This window comes from Protopterus annectens, chromosome 9.part0, assembly GCF_019279795.1.
Source record: "Protopterus annectens isolate FY-2018-M chromosome 9.part0, PAN1.0, whole genome shotgun sequence".
NCBI lineage: Eukaryota > Metazoa > Chordata > Ceratodontiformes > Protopteridae > Protopterus > Protopterus annectens.
The window spans coordinates 608,988,522-609,003,463 of record NC_056743.1 but is presented as its reverse complement, the minus strand read 5'-3'; the positions used below and the strand labels follow the sequence as shown (position 1 = coordinate 609,003,463).

Sequence of the window (14,942 nt, the reverse complement as noted above, 5' to 3'; positions counted from 1 at the left end):
AGAAAGCAGTGGAAAGAAAATAGAAAATAGGCTAAAGAGCCAGCCAACTGCCAAACAAAGTTTTGAGTACTGTATTTATTCAGTAATTTACCTTGCTCTGCTCAGTTGTCTTCTTTCTGTTGCTTGCTATGTCTAGGTTCATAGGTGTGTACTAGGCCAATGGCCCTGGAGCCTTTACAAGCCTAGCCCATAGAAGTGCCCTGGCATCATGCAGTCATTAGTTCCCAGTGCCTTTATCAAGTAGAGCCACTGGAGTGATCCCTGGGGGTGAACTTTTATTTCCCACCCACTCATCAAGATTTTTCTTGAAAACGGCCAGTGAGGTGCTCTGCTTCACATGTATAGAAAGTCTGTTCCAGAGCATGGGCAGTCTCTGGGTTATGAACCTGCCCCTCCAGCATGTGTTGTTGATTGTGGTAATGAGGTTGAGGTCTCTGGAGCATGTGGTGCAGAGGGATTGGGATTGGGATTTCTTTAGGTGTAACATTTCTAACAGGGCTGGGTCAGACATGGCTTTGTAAGTCAAGCAGAGATTGCCTCTTAATAGACGATATGAGACAGAAAAAAGCTAGAGTTCTTTTATGGCTTTTCCAGCTGTTGCAGGTGTTTAGTGAGGTACATGCTAAATCTAGACAGTCTAGACTGTTAGATTATCAGATATTGTGACATTGGGGTCTGCGCAACAGAACTGTACTAGTATAGTCAAAGTACCTCATTGTCAAATAAAAAAGATATAAAACAGGTATAGCTATGGCAGGAACTTTCACTTCAGCACATTACTAAAGAGACTTTGTAAGCCAAGTGTAGACAGACATTTTTAATGTTCCTTTTGATTCATATTGTAAACATGCAGGCTGTACTGCATGAATTTTGACCCCTTTTATCCACTGACAACATGTTAATCACAGACAGTTACATTGCTTAATTTTATCCTATTCTGATCAAAACAGTTAAAATATCTATCTGTCTATATATTTGTGTGTGTGTGTGTGTGTGTGTGTGTGTGTGTGTGTGTGTGTGTGTGTGTGTGTGTGTGTGTGTGTGTGTATTTATATATGGATTCACTTTAGAAGCTCGAATTCCCAAAATCTTGAACTTCATATGGTCGAGACCAAAACATCGAGTTTTGGAAACTCGAACTTCTAAAATGAAACCCAAAAAAAAGTCTAACATCGCTTTTGCAGGGGGGCCCCTGCACCACCCACACCCCCCCCCACTTAAATATACCAACTCCGAGATTGCACTACAGTGGGGAAAAGGGAAATCTCCCATATTGCGCTGTATGTGGAAGCGCAAAATGGGAGATTTCCCACTTCCTGTCAACACCGCAAAAAAGATAAAAACATTACGTACACAAAGAGCGTACAAGAAGCCTTGCCTCTGTGTGCACATAATGTTTTAAGTAAAGTGTTATTTTTTAAAACTTTACATATTCGATTTACTGAAATGTCGATCATATGGTCTCGACCATATGACATTCGAGATTTCAGTAATTCAATTATGTAAAGTGCTTCTATATATATATATATATATATATATATATATATATATATATATATATATATATATATTACAGCTTGTTATAGGGGTAAACATCAGCTTGGTATAGTGGGTCAAATCAAACTGTACTTCCATAACCACTGGCTTTGTTCCTGTACTACTCCAGGGTAACTTGCCTCACCCCATCCACTCTGTACCTTTAACCCTTCTGTTTGCTTAGAGTTTAGCATCTACCCTACTTCTTCACCCCTGCTGTCCCATTTCTCTTCTCACCTCCTCTTGACTGTCTTCCTTCAATCTTCAAGGATTATCCTGATTTTCCCATCACTATTATTTATCTCACTTTTTCCTTCTACTACTCTACCCCTCTGAGCTTAAACCATTATTCTCTATGGCAAATGCTATATTGCACATCCTTTTATGTACTAGGTAAAAAATTGTGAATCTGATCGAACTTGTGTATGATCTCTAACTGTTTGAGTTCCAGAATATATGTTGATTTTATTAACAAGTTGATGTTTATTTCTATTTTATTGTATGTTTTTATTAACAAGTCTGTTCATTTATGTTTTGTGTGGAGTTTTCTTTCATGCCTCTACTGAAAATGGACATATATCCAGCTAGACTAGCCCGGTCAACAAATGTAAAATAAAATAAATAAATAAATAAAGGAAATAAATTAGCTGAACTGACAAAGACTAAAAATTTCCTGCATACACAGTTAATCTGTGCAAAATAAATATATTTTATAATATGTTTATGTTTTGAAAATGGTTAAGCATGCATGCTAGGATGGTAGGGACATGACATGCTTGTATAAAGATATACATATACAAGACAGACATGCATGTGTGTTCTTTTCATCTAGAGTACATTTGTTTACAATGCACAAAAGCAAAAGGTAGACAACAGCAAATATAAATAAACATATGTTATAATTGTATAGTAACACCAAACAGTTAAAGTTCTGAATTTTAAAAATAAATAAAATCACAGATGGTATTAGTCAAACAGTTTTTGTAAAATTAATGGCAGGACAGTTAAATAGATAAATAAATAAAAAATACTGAAATCCATGTAAGGTAATTGTAAAATTATGTCTATTTATGTAGTATAAATGCATAGTTATGCAAATCACAATCACATTAAAGGAAAAATGCCAAAAGAATTAATTATAGTTTACAGAGTATGAAATGTGAGCTCAGACCTTCCTAGACTGAATGAATAGTTACAGGAAATGTTGGAAAGATCAGATAAACAACAAGACTGATTGCCAGATAAGTAGCTTGAGTTTTTCTAAAGCATCATTGTTATTAAAACATAATTGTTAAAATGTTTACAGGCAACACTATTTGGTAAATGTAATAAAATGTCACAATTGTGCATATATGTCACTGATAATCTGTTTGCAAGTAAATGTTAAAAGAAAAAAAACCTCAGTTGCATCAAGTACAGCCAGCAAATGGGCTATAGTATATATACAGTTCAAATCAATTGTGCAGGAGGGTGTAAATACCTACTAGTGGTAGTAAACAGCAAAAGCTTTATAAAAAATTATCAAATCAGACAAAAGTTCATAATTTAATAAAATAAATGTATAACCATAGTGTTAGGCTGACATACATTCTATTCTCACAGCATAGGGCAGGTAAACAGTGCTGAAGTACTACAGGGGGAGGGGCACTTTCTCAGTTTTACACTGACTGTATAAGCAGTACTGCACAAGGGTCTGAAATAAAGCTACAGAAAAAATAAACAAGGGTCTGAAATAAAGCTACAGAAAAAATAAATAACAAGGGTCTGAAATAAAGCTACAGAAAAAATAAATAACAAGGTTCTAAAATAAAGCTACAGGAAGAAATATCTCATTCCTTTTTGACAATACTCTTTTATGGGGGGGGGGGACAGGTATTAGTGTATTAGAAATACTGGTAAACTGGATTAAACCTGACAGGATAAGATATTTTACAAGTTGTTAATAGCTATCGTAATGGTTATTATTGTATTGTTTAGAATTAAATTGTATTTACAACTTGTTAAATTGTAAAGCTATACAAGAGATGGTTTAAAAAAACAAGAGATGATTTAAAATTGCTTTATTAAAGCTATACAAGAGAGAATAAAGATATGCAAAATGCATAAATGTTTCTAATAGCAAGAATGGTCACTATTTTTAATATGTTTTTGGCAAAACAATGTTGGTATAAAAAAGCATGAATATTTATAATTAAGTATGTAGTTTAAAATAACAGGATATATGGATTTAGTATCAATTCCACTAGATATTTCTAAAGAGACAAACATTTTCCAAGATTTTGCTTAATATTAATGTTATTAAATTTGTAAGATTAGACTAAATGTACTTTATAGTCTTTGTATGTACAAATGCAGAAAAATTCAGTGCAAATGAAATTAATGTCTAGTAAAGAATATGTGTGAAAAAAACATATTTAAAGAAAACAATGGGTCCAGGATACGTACTAGATTGAAATGCATAAATAGCAAACAGTCTGTGTAAATACATACAGATCAGGATACATTGTAATACGTTCAAAAGTAATTTGTCAAGTTGTAATATCACTGGTTTTACCCCAGTAAAATAATTGCTTTCAAATATTTATTATCTAGGCTCAGTTCAGTACTTTACCAAGATGTTAATGGGCAGTTCAAAGACATGACCACAATGTTATGGTTAAAATGACATTGAAATTGTGTGTTTTCAGTAGTGTATAAATGCTTGCAGTAGCACATGGTTACTGTCTCTTATAGTTAATTCAACAGTTGCAAAGAGTTAATGGAACAGTTCTAAGTCATAAATTAAATTCTGTGATTGCAAAAGAATAAATTAATCAAGTAAAATTAAAACAGACACAGCTCATAACTGATAAAATATTTTCACAGAATGGTCTGCAAAAGAAAAAGTTGTTAAATACATTCAGGTTTGGTAGTAATACATGTTTTCATTGTATTAACTATGTAAAATTGCATTTTGACTTGTATCAAAAAAGACTAAAGGTTTTATATAAAAATAATGTGTTTTTATATAGAATGTTTTGAGTATGTTTAAAAACAGAGGGAATTGTTAGATATTATGAATATAAATATGCTGAAAGATAAAGCATAGAATAAAAAGTGTGCTTGAATATATGTATAGAGTTTAGCAATGTAAAATGTGCATTCATACTATATGTATAACAGACAGGCTTCTCTTCACAGCATCAAAAAGAAAAGCCTAACAAAGCAATATTGGAAAGCAAGGATTATATGATTTTCTCATGTTTGTAGAACAAATATCTATTAACAGTCATCCTTTTTTATAAATTCAGCAATATGTGATGTTTTTCCAGTAGGAACAGCTTATACAGATGTTTCCTTTCAGAATGGCATCCTCATCAGCAAAAGTGCTTAAATCACAAAAGGACAATAGAAAAGTCTAAAAACAGACATTATGTGACTTCCCAGGAAATGTGTGCATGACTAGCTTTGTATTTAGCAATTGTAGTAGTTCAGTTATGTGAGAGAAGGACAGAGAGAGGTATTTTGTAGAAGTCATCATTCATATCTGTAATGAAGGAAAACTTTGTAAATATATGCTACAAATCTGACAGACTATGTGTGGTTTGTTATAAAATAAGTTATCTGTAACTGTGCTTATAGCTGCAAAATATATTTCTTTATCAGTGTGCAATTTGAAAGGCTCGGTGCTTTAAACAGACTACAGATGGAGTCATGATGTGTCTCTGATTCAGCAGTAAACAGCACAGCAAGACTGTGTGTTTTAAGAAGACTTCAAATCCCACAGCAAGCGAACAGCTCAGCAGAGATCTATATAATTTTTCAGAACCTAGTAATTGTTTTCCGGGTATGAAATGAATGCACGGTTTCATCATTACATAATGATATGAAGAGAGTCACTACCCACTCCAATTTGCTTTTGTCTGTAGGGCTAACTTGATTAACAAACAATATCCTGCTTACATCTTGCATTTTATTGCATCATTATCCCTGAGCTATGCCTGTTTTCTGAGAAAGCTGAAACAGATTGAAGGTAAAAGATGCAATAATAGTTTTACGTGAGAGAGTACTTTAGAGATGATGCCATCTGTATGATTTGTAAATTTGAAGAATGGACGTAGAGTTAGACCTATAAATTGTTGTTCTTTAACATTAAGAATAATATTTCCATTCACACCTGTTAGATATAATAGTGATAAAAGTAAAAGATTCTTTGAAGTTGCGAATAATTAATTAATTAGAAGTCTATTTGCTTGAAGGCAATTACATAAGGATGAACGCTTGTGCTGTATATTTCTTTCAAGAGGTCAATGTGTTTTATTAGAGTTAAACAGAAGAATGTCGCCTGCATACATTATGTTAATGAGTTTAGACCAATCTACAGGGACCTCAACCTCATTACCACAAACAACAGAACATGCTGGAGGGACAGGTTCATAACCCAGAGACTGCCCATGCTCTGGAATAGACTTCCCATACATGTCAAGCAGAGCATCTCACTGGCCCTTTTCAAGAAAAATCTTGATAGGTAGAGAAAGCCTCTCAAACAGAAAGATTAAGATATTATGCTTAAATAAAAGAAAAGTGCTGAGACTTGGTAAGGTGGAATATCCATAAAGAACAACCCAAACTCTTTTTGTGTCAATCCAGAGCTTTTAGATGCTATAACATGACAGGAGTATCTGTGTTGCAGGGAACGTGCTGTTATGATGACACTCAAAGTTATAGCTCTAGTTGCAAGGTTATTTAACATATTTGGTTTCTTGCCTCCGGAGAACAGCTACTACTTAGCCTTCTCAGGCTAGCTGGTATCAGTGTATTTTGCAGATGTTTTTCTTTTCTCTCTCTTTTTTTTTTGTTTTTTTAATTAAATGCACACTACTAGGTTTATTGCAAAGGGTTTATCTGTGTTTGCCAATAATTTGGTGACAGAATCGCTTATCTTTGAACATAGATTTTGGGATTCTTATTTCATATGGTTATTTTAATAGTTTTGGTTATATATTCTTTGTTGTCATATCAGAACACTAATGCATCTATTTTTTTTTTTAGATAAGTCTTTGTCCTACTGCTTCTGGAAGATAGAGAACAGAGTATCCTGGTGGTGTATCTAATGGCTCTTTCGAGATTGCCTACAGATTGGACGGAAGTTTATTTGAAATCCTGAGACAGCATTTTCATGCAAATATTGTGAATATCAGATTTATAAAGGTAAAATATGTTTCATTTGCTTTTCTACTTACTGAAAAATAGTGAGAGTAAATCATCTTAGGTATCATTAAGGATTCTTCTCATCATATGTAGGAGATGTCCTTGGATTAAGTAAATATTCTCTGTTTTTATCCAGTCTTGAACTCTAAATCTGATCCTACTATATCTGGTGGGAAGTAATTAGCTCTTCTAAGGGTAGAAAATGGAAAATAAGTAATGGAAGTATTCTGTGTTTTGTGTTGTGGTGGATTTTTGTAGTGGGACTCGATTGGAAAATTATCTCCAGGTGAGAGAAGGGATGCTGATATATTTCTGGGTGAAATTTGCTACTGACTGCATGAGCAATGTTTTTTTTTTAATTTGTCTATGTGTACAGGTTTGATTGTTTAAACTCAGTGTGAATGCAGATTTCAGTGTTCTACTTGGTAGGGCTACACAATCCACAGCAGGATTGTGCACTGTTCCGAACTACTTTCAACAAATCTAAGTGTTTGTTTTATCTGTTTTTTTAAAAACTCAAGAAGAGGCAGTATCACCTCAGACTCTCATTCACTGAGTGATAAACCAAGTCTCTTATAGTGCAAAGTTTCAGCTGAGTGCAGTTGTGTATGCTATGGGCACTTGTGTGTAGCTGCAGCTGAGTGCACATGTGGACACTAGTCCTATACATCCAGTGTAGAATTCCCCTCTTGATGCAGGCATGCCAAAGACCATCTGATTCTACTTATTTGTCTGGGGCACCCAAGCAAAATAATTGTCATCGCTGTGAAATATAAACTGTCCCATTGCTTTTACTTGTTTGCTGTTTGGATCATAAGACGTTACTAGGGTATTGGCCCTGAGGCTTTATAAGCCTAGCCAAGAGTTTAGCCCATGTTTAGACAAGTCAGCACTCAAAGCACAGGTGGAATCCCAGGGGTGCATTTCCTGTTTCCCATCTAGTTATCCAGGTCATGCTTAAAAAGGGATAATGAGGTACTCTGCTTGGCATGTTGAGGGAGTCTATTCCACAGATGGAGGAGTCTCTGGGACACAAATCTGTCTCACCAACAAGTCCTATTGATGTCACAGACCAGGTTGAGGTCACACGTGCAGGATACTTGAGTGGAGCTTGACTTGCTTATATGCAGCAGTCCCGTCAAGGCAGGGTCTAAGATTGCTTTGTATGCCAGACAGAGGTCACCTCTGAAGAGTTTGTATGAAACTGAGTAGAGGGACAGGGCATTTAGTGTATATGTGTGAGGTAGATGTTTGAGGCCCTGGATTCTCCTGTTGAGGAACCTTTGTGCTCTTTCCAGCAGCATGTGTTTTGTGAGGTACATGCCGAAGGGGGCATTGTACTCAATAATTGGCCTTATAAGAAGACTACAGGGATGTTATGACCTCCATGTCCCTGGATAAGATACCATTTAATTATGAGGTGGGCCATGTAGAAAGCTTTCCATACAACAGAAGCAACATGGTGGCTAAAAGTCAGGTTGCTATCAAACTGAGAACCCAAAATCCCTCACGATTGATTGCATGTTTGGGACATTGTTATTAATGTGAAAATATGTGGGGACATCATTCTCCCCAAAGGGGAAGATGATGCATTTTTTGGCATTCACCTTGAGGCCGTGTTTCTGGCACCAGTCATTTGTTAGGGTGAGACTCTCTTGGAGGACGTCCACATCACTTGGAGAATTGATGACCGCGACCAGCTTGTAGTCATCTGCAAACATGGTCAGCCATAGCCCACTGGTTTTAGCCTGCACCTCAGAGAATTATATCCCGAATAACAGAGGTCCCAGGACCAATCACTCAGGTATGCCACTTGTTACAGGTCTACTGCTTGAGGTGGCTTTCCCTATTTTTATTAGATGGGTTCTATTTGTCAGCCAGTTTTCTACCCATCTGGTAACATATGGATTGATGCCTAGTTGAGAGAATTTATCTATTATGCCCAAGTGGGGAATACTGTCAAAGGCTTTGGCCAGGTCAAGGTAGGCAGTGTGCAACATCTTCCCCTCATCCATGGCTTTGGTGACTTTCTCAAAGAAATCAACCAGATTTAACAGACATGACCTCCACTTGACAAAGCCAAACTGTGTGTGGTCAAGTGTTTGGAGGTTGCCAATGTCCCTGTTAATGAGGTCCATGATAATCCATTCCATGGCCTTGCAGATCATGTTAGTTATGCCGATGAGTCTATAATTTCCTGCATTGGTGGACGCTCCATATTTGTGTAAAGGGATGACAGTGGCTGTCCTCTACTCAGCTGGGACAAAGCCAGTCCTCAGGCTTTGGTTGAGTAGGGGTGCATGATGGAAGGGATGACAGCGGCTGTCCTCTACTCAGCTGGGACAAAGCCAGTCCTCAGGCTTTGGTTGAGTAGGGGTGCATGACGGAAGGGATGACAGTGGCTGTCCTCTACTTAGCTGGGACAAAGCCAGTCCTCAGGCTTTGGTTGAGTAGGGGTGCATGATAGAAGGGATGACAGTGGCTGTCCTCTACTCAGCTGGGACAATGCCAGTCCTCAGGCTTTGGTTGAGTAGGGGTGCATGATGGAAGGGATGACAAGCCAGTCCTCAGGCTTTGGTTGTGTAGGGTGCATGATGGAAGGGATGACAGTGGCTGTCCTCTAATCAGCTGGGACAAAGCCAGTCCTCAGGCTTTGGTTGAGTAGGGGTGCATGATGGAAGGGATGACAGCGGCTGTCCTCTACTCAGCTGGGACAAAGCCGATCCTCAGGCTTTGGTTGAGTAGGGGTGCATGATGGAAGGGATGACAGCGGCTGTCCTCTACTCAGCTGGGACAAAGCCGGTACTGTAGGGGTGCATGATGGTGCTGCACGTTCATGCCTGAGTTCATGTAGGGTGCAGCCTGGGATGTAATCAGGTCCTATGCAGGCTGTATGTTTTGCCCTTGAGAGGGCAGTGATGACCTATACCCTAGAGATAAGGGGCAGGTACTGGGGATGTCCTGATTTACTGATGAGAGGGGCCAGAGGGCTGAAATTTTCACTACATCTGTCAACCATATGTTGGCTATATCTATAGCATTTGTGTATGTGGTGCCCTTGACTTACAGTTCTGAACAGATCTGGGTGATTCCTGTGAGACTGTGGACATATGTGAAGAAGAGCTTATGACTGTCTCTAGTATTTGTGGCCAATTTGGACTCGAAGTTGGCTTTACAGGATTTCACTAGTGCTCTTATTTGCTTGGTCAGACTAAGGAGAGATTACTTCCAATTAGGCACCTGCTCCTTCTTCGTCCTGGACAGCAATTTTTTTCCTTTTGTTATATAGTTTATTTATTGCACATGTCCACCAGACACGTTTACTCTTCCTTGCGGAGGATGATTTTGTCCTTTCCGGTGTTGTAGCAATCAACCCAAAACAGCAGGGAATGCTTTCAGTACCCAGAAGTTCTTTTGCCACACTGCTGCTATTGACTCATTCCTCCACTTTTATTGCAGCTTTTGTCTGTGCAGCACTTTTACTTCAGTAGCGTACTCTGTGTCCTCCATAATATATATATATATATATGTACAACCTCCTACAATATTAGTGTACTCCTTATTCTCCAGACACCACAAATCATGAGGCTGCTGTTTCCCGATTCATCTCTAGCCAGTCTGATAGCATTAGGGACACCGGTTAATTTAACAACTGCCTCATTCTTACTGACAACCATTTGCTTCTTCCACTAGAAGAATTTGTATGTGGGAGGTGCAAACATTTAGTATAACCTTGGAGGCCTGCCTCTCACATAAATTTATTGACAGTATCCACTAGGTTGTCAATACTGACACCTACTTCATACAACCATACCTCCCTCATCCTAAGCCTCCAAATAAGCCATTTTATACAGGTGTACTTATGAAATCCCTGCCCAAACCTCAACGACCTCCACAATGTAGGTGGAGCATACAGCATACCCAGTGCATTACTACAAGCAAATGACACCCACGGCCGTAACAATCAGTGGAAGTACAAAGTGAGTGAGTCAACACCCTTAAGACAGCAAGGGTGCACCAACACATCTGGTAATGTCTGAATCATAGCTGACTCCACAGTGAGACACAGAGATGAACCACTCAACAGGCTGAGCAAGGGGAGGAGAATATAAGCTGTCTCTTGGGTGTTAGGATCTGCAATCACACTAAAGCCCTTAATTCCCTAATTCAGGTACACATATGACTTGGTCATTATGCACGTGGGAGTGAACAACTTAACACACACACGCTTGGATCATATAATGAGAAACAGAAATGTCTGTGTTGCTGAGGGGGGAGTACATTTATTCCTAAGAAGTCAAATCACATCTAAACTCATAAGGCAACACAATGACCTCTCTCTCCTCCATATCCTACTTATCGGCATCGTCTCCCTTTCTCCCATTTCATACATGTGATCAGTGTCAGATCAACCGTAACCAAATCACCTAATGCCTATGATCACACCACCTTGTGGCTAGTTGCAGTGTGGTGGTTGTTCTGTACCACACACCATGGGTTTACTCAAGGCACTCCAATTTCCTAACACATTCCAAAGACGTGCAGTACGTGGACCACAGACTGTGAACTGTCTGTAGGTGTGAGAGCACAAGTAAATAAAAGCAGCCAGATGAATAAAAAGTCTGTGCATTTGTGTGTGTACACAACATATGCTTCATTTTTCTTGCTTGTTTTTGAAGTGCACAGATTGGAATCTTCTTTGTTTTTTCTTTCCAACCTTCTACAGTTGTAGTAATTGTGGGGTATACCTGCACCTGCACACTCTCACAGGTATATCAGAGCAATCAATACAGTTGATTCACAGTCTTTTTTTCTTGATATTTTCAGTTTCAATTGCCATTGTTTACCCCTGCAGGGTACATGATCGGGGTACTCAGGTTGATAGCAATCTGAACTTTGGCCACCACATCTCCACAGTAGTAAGGAAATCCTTCTGTTTGGAACATCTTGTAAGTAAAGGCATCACATCTAGATCTAAGGATGTTGTAATTCCATTATGCTAAGCCACCGTCAGACCAATACTGAGTACAATGCTCCCTTTTGAATGTACCTCACAAGACACCTGCCACATTCGCAGAGACTACAGAGGTTTCTCACCAAGAAATTACAGGATAAACAAAACAAGTCTTATGTGGAAAGACTGAAAGCTCTGTCACTGTGTTATTTCCTATAGGTTGCTAAGGTGAACTGTGCCTGGCTTACATGGCAGATTCTGATGCCATACTTGATGAAAATGCTACACATTTGTAAACCAAACTGCAGGACGGTGACTCGCTCCAGGGATCTTACATGAAAAGCCTCTGACATTAACAGGTCATGCTGGAGAAATAGATACAGCTCCCAGAGACTGACACTGCTCTGGAACAAGCATCCAATTTATGTGAAACAGAGTCCCTCCCTGACCCTCTTCAAATGAAGCCTAGATCAGTGGATGGCTGACCACAACTTCATAACTAGGGTAGTGCACATGTCCCTCCTGGACAGGTAAAGTTAGTATTAACTACCATCCATAGACCCTTACCTCTGTGAACTTCATTCACATAACCACTGACAATTGGGCCAACCCAGGATAAATATGGTTATGCTTATAAGGGGTCTAGGGCTGCTAGCCTAGTAACCTGTTATGAACCTATTTGTAGCTATCTGATGTCGCTTATAGGAGTTTTTCAGATATCTGTTGAAAATCAATGCCGTCATAATGGCAGGACACACACACAAGCATACATATATTTATATAAACACACACACACACACACACACACACACACACATATATATATATATATATATATATATATATATATATATAGATATATACACACACACACACACACACACACACACATATATATATATATATATATATATATATATATATATATATACACACACACACAAATACATACACACATACACACACACACCCCTTCCTGCTTTTATTTGCTGATATATTTTTAGTTGTCCTTCCAATAAAGCTGACTTGGAGTGATCAGGTTGGGAGTGGCGGTACTCTGCCTGGTTGCCTTTGCTCCTTCCCAGGAACTTTTTGCACATGTTTAATAGATTTCTGTAACCACAGCAGTAGGCTTGGCGTATTATTTTTCTCTAGCAGGCTCTATTTGTTTTAACTTCTCTTGTCACATACAGGGGTATATGTTGTCCTGCTTTCATTTTGTCATGAGAAACTTTCAAACACCTTCTGTACATTTGTGTAGCTCTTATGGCGGCCTCACAAAATATTGTTTTTTTAGCTCCTTTTTTATCCTTTTTAAATTCAAAAACTGCACTAGTAACATGCAGTGATGGACATACAGCTTGCTACTGGGTCTTACTTATTTTAACAGCCTTTTTTTCTGATCTCTGCAAGTAGTGCAGTGCTACATAAACAAATACACCCACACAAAACAAACTCACAGCTGTTATCCTGTCCTGCTGCTGTTTCACTTATAGCATTTGTCGGTGTGTGTGTGTGTGTGTGTGTGTGTGTGTGTGTGTGTGTGTGTGTGTGTGTGAAACCGTCCTTGTCTTGTAATCTCACTAATCATGTTCAGTGCTGGATGTCAGTAAAACTAATTGAGCCTAAGCTGCAGCTCTTCCCTTTAACATTTGCACACAATGTGCTTCACTGCTTTTCTTTTACTCGTTGTTTTTATTAACAGACACACTTCCATCTGCTGCCATATTTAATGTATTTTCTTTCTAAGCTTTACTTCTTCGTTTCTCACTCTTTTCTTCTCATTGATCCATCCAGGCCAACAGAGGAACAGGAGAACACATGGAAACCAGTAACAACTCTCCTCTTGCTTGGTTTCAATGAATCTGATTGCATAACTATGCTTTTATATTTGAGAGACCCACTTCCTCCCATATTCCAAAGATATGCAGTGGGCACATTATTAAATCTAATGTGCCCCTTAGTTTGTCTACAGTAGAAAAGACATGGCAGTTTACTCCCATTCCATGTATGGTAATAGGAATTCTCAGGGCCACTAGAGAAGTCAGACGCAACTTGTAGGCTCGCTTGGACAAATATCCATAATCCAAATGCAGACTGCCTAACCCAGCATAGATAGCACTTGATGCCAGTCAGCAAGCTTTTAACAGAAGGAAACACTTCCCCATTCAAAATGACAGTGACTACTTCCTTTCATTACTTGACTTCATGGTATTTTTTTCCAGTCAAACTACTGAACACACTTATTTTCACTCTGGTATGACTTTGACTTTGGAAACACTCCTCTTTCTGCAGAAGAATCCTCACCCAAATTATGCCATTTGAGAACATCGGAGAACTATTCTCTGCAGACTTATCTTTGACTACTTGTCTTCTTTATTGTACTCAGACATGAAACATCCCTGTACTCTTCTGTGCATTTTAGCCACACAAAGCAAGCAGCTAAGTAGATAGTTTGTTATGCGCTATGCATCTTAAAATTAGATTGAAAATAAGGTGGAGAGAGATTTGTTCCTTCTTGTCTAACTGGCTCTTTGATAAACAAAAAATATCTGCTGTGTTGGTACTATCTTTAAAGAATTACTGAAACAACTGAAATTAACAGGTCATGGAGTAATATTCTGAGGAGAGAAGCCATTGCACTAGAAACCACAGCCACTCCCTTCTTAAACGTGGCATGAAAAGCAGTGATGACTTCAAATAAACATTAACAGTACATGTTAAATGGATTTGTAAGACATCATGTTTATGATGAAACTAATACATGAATAATAATTTTAGAGAGATTCCTGCAGTGCAGATATTTCTACTTGGTAGTAAAATACCTGGTAAACACAAACACGCCTGCACAAAGGCTGAATGCATAGGACAAAACTCAATAAATTGTTAATTGCTTTTGGGTAGCTCAGATAAGTCAGTTCCAATTGTGAGTTTGCTTATAGCCTATGGCAAACTTGCACTTATTCTCATAAACCATTTATTTTATATGTGCATTTGTATTAGCATTATGTGAGTGATTATTTTTGTTAAAAAAAAAGAAAGGAGCTTCTTTTTTAACTCCAAGAGGTAAGCTGCATAGTGTTAATTTCTGCCAATGTAAACTAGGGACTGCAAATAGTATAGCTTCTCTTCTCTTCATACTGGCACCCCTTTACTAGATATCCAGGGTTACACATTTGAAGTTAAACTGCGTCAGCAGCCAAAGTGGAACCTTCCTCCACTTCTTGGGCAGGTTCTTAGAGAACTAATAGTTTATGAGTAG

At 38.1% G+C, this 14,942-nt stretch overlaps 1 protein-coding gene across 3 annotated transcripts in view; it reads left to right on the top strand.

Annotated features, from left to right (window-relative positions):
• DDR1 (discoidin domain receptor tyrosine kinase 1) overlaps positions 1-14,942 on the top strand; it is a 1,200,914-nt gene that overhangs the window by 248,829 nt on the left and 937,143 nt on the right. For all 3 annotated transcript variants that reach the window (XM_044083163.1, XM_044083162.1, XM_044083159.1), the window contains exon 2: positions 6,568-6,726. The gene's annotated coding sequence lies outside the window, so the exon portion shown is untranslated. The remainder of the gene's footprint in view (positions 1-6,567; positions 6,727-14,942) is intronic.